Genomic DNA, 6912 nt, shown 5'->3' on the forward strand with positions numbered 1-6912 from the left:
CCATTTTAATTATTTAAAGTTATATTTAATGGCCCAACATTTATACATATGGCCCAACAATAGTAGAAAACACAATCTTTCGAACACTCATGGGCCATTCTTTAAGAATGTGTTGACAGCCATTGTTGGATGAATGTGCTGTTAGTGTCTCTTAGGTGTTCATGCTGTGTCCTGGAGACATTTGCAAAAGTGCCTCAGAATTCTCTAGGTGGAAGTTTGATAGACAACTGTGTTAGAGAATAGTAGCTGTCTATCCAGAATCTATTTTCCCCTATTTCCGTAGAATTTTATTTTGGTGTGTGGTTGATGAGCTAAATATTATATTTCTCATTTTTCTCTGTAGTGGCATATGGCTGTATGAGCATGCTCTGAACAAGCTGTGAATTCCCTAAAGGGAATGTTGTGTCCCTCTATTCTGCTGAGTAGAATGTGGATATGGTAGTAAGCCATCTTGTACTATGTGGGGTGTGGGCAGAGCCTTAGGGATGGTAGATCAGTAAGATAGAATTTGAGTGCCTGATCATAACAGCCCGGAACTGCTTAAAATCAGGAGAAATAAACATCTTTCTAGTTTAATCTGTTATTTCAGCTTTTGATTCTTAATCAATCACAATGAATAATTGTTCATTCCACCAAGTTCAGTCAAAAATGTTCTATATCAATCTTATCATATTGAATAGGTACTGAGCTTACAGATAAGAATTTTTTTTTTAAGAAATGGTTTTGTTACTTGAAAATAAGGTATATTCAGTCCTCATTTCCCCATCTTTATTCCCTCTGCAAACAAAAATGTGTGCATGCATGGGTGTGTACATGCAAACACACACACACACACATACACACACATATATTTTACAACTCAAACTCATTCTAGGAGGAGCTTGAGATGCTTTTAATGTGTAAGGTTGTTGTACAAATGACTACTGGCTTGGTGGTCTCTTGCACAGCTATTAGTAGCCCAGGCCCATGCATACCAGTAGAACTTCAGCCCCTAAAAAATATGGGTTAGGTCTAGATTCATGTAGGTGTGGTTCTGTTTTCATGAAGTTCATCTAAAATACAATGTGTACTCTCAGTTTTCAGACTAAAGCTTTTTTTTTTGTTACATCAGAAAATAGTTTTTCCTATTGTTCCTTTGAATACCGATGCTTCCCCTGCTCTCATTCCGAAGTTCCTATTATATTGATACTATGATTGGGGTTTCTTTTTTTTGATCTATACTTTTATTGGTTTATATATATATGTATCCATGTATATGTATGTATTTTCGGTCTCTTTACCTTTGTGATCTGAGTTCTAGAAGAATTTCTCTGGTTTGTCTTTTCCTTCTAAATTCAGGTTGTTTTTTTTCCCCCGTATCTAATTTGCTGATCAATGTCTCCTTTGTGATAAATTTGGGAATGAAAAAGTTGAAGATTACATGAATCTATATATATTAAGCGACTGCCCTAATGAACATCAACTTTCTTTTACTATGGTGTTTTACTTTCTAGCTTTCCTGTTTTATTCCTCAGCACTCATTAGTTTTCATGCTTAGCATTCTTTTTGTCTCAGTTTTACCCAGATAATAAGATTTTTTTAAACCTTTCTAAGAATTATATGTTAAAAACAATAAAGATTTGAATGGAATGCTAAGATGAAATCTATGGTCATTTACTTATCTGGTTCATAATCTATACAACAATGCTATCACTACTATTATTTTAAGAATAACTACAATTATTTAGTATATATCATGCATTGATGTTCTACACATACTAATTTATATAATCTTTAAAATAACATATAAGTCAGGTACCATTATTATTCTCATTTTATTGAATATATAACTAAGACACCAATTTGTTACCCTATTATCTTTATTAATTTTATTTTTTAAGAAACAATTGAGTACTGGTCTATTTTTAAAATTTATTTTATTGAAGTATAGTTGATTTACAATGTGTTAGTTTCTGGTGTATAGCAAAGTGATTTAGTTTTATATATATATATGTATGTATATCTTTGAACTTCTCTATAAGAATTGCTTTTTCCTTTCCTCACATAATATAGACAAATCTTCTCCACAGACCTAAGGCTAAGAACTCAAAATCTGACTACAACAAATTGTTGAAATTGCATCAGGATTTTTGCATTTTACTTAATTTTATTCATTGCCTTAGTTTGGGTCCTAAGCTTCTCTAGCTTGATTTATTACTGTTGACTTCTAACTGGGCTCTAGTCTTCAATCCCTTCTTCATCTGTGTCTTCTGCTATACTCACCGCTAGAATAATTTTGATCATTTATGTAATTGATTTAAAAAATTAATGGCTGCTAGGGCTTCCCAGGTGGCTCAGTGATAAAGAATCCGTCTATCAATGCAGGAGACACAGGAGACATGTTCAATCCCTGGGTTGGGAAGATCCCCTGGAGTAAGAAATGGCAATCCACTCTAGTATTTTTGCCTGGAAAACTCCATGGACAGAGGAGCCTGGTGGGCTACAGTCCACATAATTGCAAAGAGTCCAACAGCACTGAGCACACACACACAATGGCTACGATGATTAGGAGATCTTATTCAGTCCTCCTAAAAACTGAATCCTGACCTTGCTTTTCTCTCTACTGCTGTCTCTTCTAACTGAAAGTAACACAAAGGCTCTTATCCACTCACAAATCATGTCTTTGATGCTGAATAAATTTACCACTCTTGACTAAGTACAACTGATAAGGCTGTATTTCTTTTTTTTTTTTTAATCTCTTGGAGGGAGTTAGGTTGTAATAGTAATTTTACTGTTTATTAAGGGCTTATGTTGGACCAGGGTATGTGCTAAACCCTTTGCATGCATCTACTTTGTAGAGGAAAGCTGAGGTTTAGAAAACTGGCTTACCCAGTATCAATTGTAGAGGAAAGCTGAGGTTTAGAAAACTGGCTTACCCAGTATCAAACAGTTAATAAGTAGGGCTGCTTGGCTCAGTCATGTCTGACTCTTTGCAGCCCCGTGGACTGTAGCCTACCAGGCTCCTCCATCCATGGGATTTCCCAGGCAAGAATACTGGAGTGGATTGCCATTTCCTTCTCCAGGGGATCTTCCCAACCCAGGGATCGAACCTGGGTCTGCCGCATGGTAGGCAGATGCTTTACCGTCTGAGCCACCAGGGCAGTCAGGGCCGCTAGGATTTGAATGTAAGGGCATTCTAACTGAAGCTTGAGTTCTTTAAGTTCTCACTACTTTCTGCTAATTTCCTGCTTTGAAGAATAAGAGGGATGGAACTGACTGCAAACAAAACATAGGCACCCAGTTTCCAAGAGGTAATGAGATAAATTGCATCTGGGTAGCTCTGGGGTCGCTAAGTCGGACACGACTGAGCGACTTCATTTTCAATTTTCACTTTCATACATTGGAGAAGGAAATGGCAACCCACTCCAGTGTTCTTGCCTGGACAATCCCAGGGACGGGGGAGCCTGGTGGGCTGCTGTCTCTGGGGTCGCATAGAGTCGGACACGACTGAAGCGACTTAGCAGCAGCAGCAGCAGCAGCTCTATTGGGAGGAATTTGAATGTTGTTACTGTCCATTAGCTGCAGGTAATTTTAAGTTCTGTTGAGTCTAGAGCTTGGCAACATGTTTGCCAGTACTGATAAGCAGAAGGTGGAGTATTTTCTTTTGTTCTTTGGTTAAAGATCAGCTCATTTCTTTCATGTTTTGTTTTTATTTTGCTGATAAAGAAGATGAATAAGAGGATAACAGGTGTGAACACTTAATCATGTTCCTTTCTATTATGAAGTGATGTAAAAACATGGTTGGCTTTATCTAGACGGATGTAGTTTTATGAAGTTATCACGAATGGTCTTTTAGTTTGACTTACAGAGTCACTACACAAATACTTTCTGGAAAGGTCACCTGGACTTCCAATGGCTCTTTTTTGGCATTCATGATTGTCACATCCCGATCAGTGTGAGATCAGGTTGAGATCAGGTCGAGATACATTTAATTATATTTTGCTTTAAAGGAGAATGTTTAAATCAATAAAGTAGTTGCCTAAAAATTGAAATTGTGGTAACTTGCAATAATTCACTCATCAGCCTTCTGAATGATATTTTTAAAATCTGTCGCTCATTCTTTATTTTTTTCAGATATCAAGAAACAGGGATTTCCAATGCACTTATGTCTGTGCTCAGTCACTCAGTCATGTCCAACTCTTTACAACACCATGAACTGTAGCCCTCCAGGCTCCTCTGTCCTGGAGGAATTTTCCAGGCAAAACTACTGGAGTGGGTCATCATTTCCTGCTCCAGGGAATCTTTCCAACCCAGGGATTGAACAAGCGTCTTTTACATCTTCTGTATTGGCAGGCAGATTCTTTACTACTGAACCACCTGGGAAGCCTCCAATGCACTTAGCTTATACCCAATGAAGGGTGAAGGAATTAATTCATTTAGCATGACAACACTAAATTAATAATTCAGGGTAGTTAAAATTTCAGCAGATGCTTTATTGATCCAAAATACAGTTTCAATTTAACGAGTTGTTTAGAATAGCTCATCTATCATTAAACAATAATCAATTGCCAAAGGCTTGAAAAGGCCTATGACAAGCAATGGGAAGTTTGTATATTAGAATGATAATATAAAAGTCTTGAATTGATATACATTTTCTATTTTTATAGTATTTTTGTGGTGATAAATAGTATAATGTTTCATTATTTATGAACACATTATCTACATTTTATATCTTTATACAATAGTTACACAATAACTGTCTGCCTTGTGGTGATAAACAGCAGAACATTTTACATTATTTTAAAATTCATTAACCAAGAAGATAACACAAAGTTGTTTCATTTTCTTTTAAATTCATATATAGGAGAAACTTTCAACATGGGTTTTGGTTCTGTAACACATGTTGGAAAATGTCACTTTTTAAAATCACAGTAGCATTGATGATCTTCGAGATTCTTTTAAAAAATATTATTTATTTATTTGGCTACTCCGGTTCTTAGTTGCACCATGTGAACTCTTAGTTGCAGCGTGTGGGATCTATTTCCCTGACCAGGGATGGAACCTGGGCCCCTTGCATTGGGAGTGCAGAATCTTAGCCACTTGACTACCAGGGAACTCCCGGTCTTTCATATTTTTAAACCCAAAAAGGGATTTGTTTTAATAGTTTGTTATCAGTCATCTGAAGCTTTAATACTTGGTCTCTAGAGCTCTTTCACTGTGTGATATGAATATGCATGCAAGGAGGGATAATATTTCACATTACATGTAAGGTTATTAAATCTTATATCCTAGGGATGTGGCAGGTGGGGTGAAGTGGAAAACTAATCAGTCTTATTAGAGTAGAAGTGCATTGTGGTATATGAGTCAATCCTTGCAAGATACAGGAAAGTTGTATAGCATTTGTGAGTGATCCATGTGCCACCAGTAAATCTCCACCTAGATCAAACAGAAATAACTTAGGAATTAAGACTAACACTTATTTGTAGCTAATTGTGTATCAGGCACAGTCCTACACATTTAAGGTGTAAGAAGTAATTAATCCTAAAAAAAACCTCTTGAAATAGACATTGACATTAATTAGATACCAGTAGGTCCAAGTATTTCACAGATAAAGCAAATTGAAGCATGGAGTGGTTAAATAACTTGCTGCCTAGCCAGAAAGTGATGGAACTGGGACTGAATGCTGGCAGTATGGCAGTCAGCACTCTTAACTACTTCATTAAATAAATGTCTCCCTTAGGATTTAGATTTAGATCTAAGTCATAGAAATAATCTTTTTTCCTGGCTTTATTTATTTATTTTTCACTTAAGATAGAAGCTTCCTGCCAATAAATGTCTCATTTATTTGGAATTTATGTCTTAAGGATATTCAAGCCCTAGAGAATGTTTTATTACCCAGTGGTCAGTCTAATGTTGAGCTCAAGTCATTTCTGAATTCAGTCCTTTCATTTGTTTTTTATGAAGATACCGAGAATCTTCTCTGAGTTTCTTATGGTTTACTGCCGAGTCTTTCAAGATATCTCTTCTACCTTTCTCCTCTTTTCCTTGTTTACAAGCACCAACCTAGATTAGGTTCTCTTTTGTCTCCTCAGTATGGTCCTAACTCTAGTTTCCTTACAATCTGTTTTATAGATTAATTTACCCAATGCTCTGATTGCAAAAGCTGCCAGTGGCTCTCTATTTTTCTGTGTACATTCAAACCCCTTTGTCTGACAGTCATGGCCTTGCTGGTGTGGATCTAACTACCTTTCTAGTTTTACCTGAAAACTCATAACAATCAGGGAGGCTAACATATATTGAGCACTTACTATATTTGAAGCACTGTGCTTGTCTCTGGTTATATAAAGATGAACATGACATACTGTATGCATTTATGAGTATCACAGTGATTACCTCATTTAATTTTCACAGAAATTGTATGCAGTATGTACAATTAGTAACTCCACTTTACTAAAGAGAAGACAGGTTTGAGAATGTGCATAAATTATTCAATGTCACAAGATCCCTAAGTGGTAGAGCTGGAATTCACATCCTCAATTTCAGGTCCAATAATATACTGCTTGTCATCGTTCTGAACCTGACCCATCTCTAACTCTACTGGATCACTCACTGGCTCCCTTTCCCCCCAGCTTTATTGAGACATAATTGATATATAAATGGTGTAGCTCACTGCTCCCCTTACATGCCATACTTTTTCCACTTCATGGTCTTGTCTTATTGTCATAACATCCTCCTTAATCTTTCCCATCTCTGTTGAGTAATGATTGCCCTTCACGGCTGTGGATATATTTGACCTTTCCTACCACAGAACTAAAGTTGTTGTGTGTGTGGGGGGGGGAGGGGGGTGGGTAAACTCACATAGTGCTATGTCCTTTCTTGATTATACAAACTATATATGGCTCCTGTACCTTAAGGGTTTCTTGAATTTTGAGA

Source organism: Bos indicus x Bos taurus, chromosome 9, assembly GCF_003369695.1.
Source record: "Bos indicus x Bos taurus breed Angus x Brahman F1 hybrid chromosome 9, Bos_hybrid_MaternalHap_v2.0, whole genome shotgun sequence".
NCBI lineage: Eukaryota > Metazoa > Chordata > Mammalia > Artiodactyla > Bovidae > Bos > Bos indicus x Bos taurus.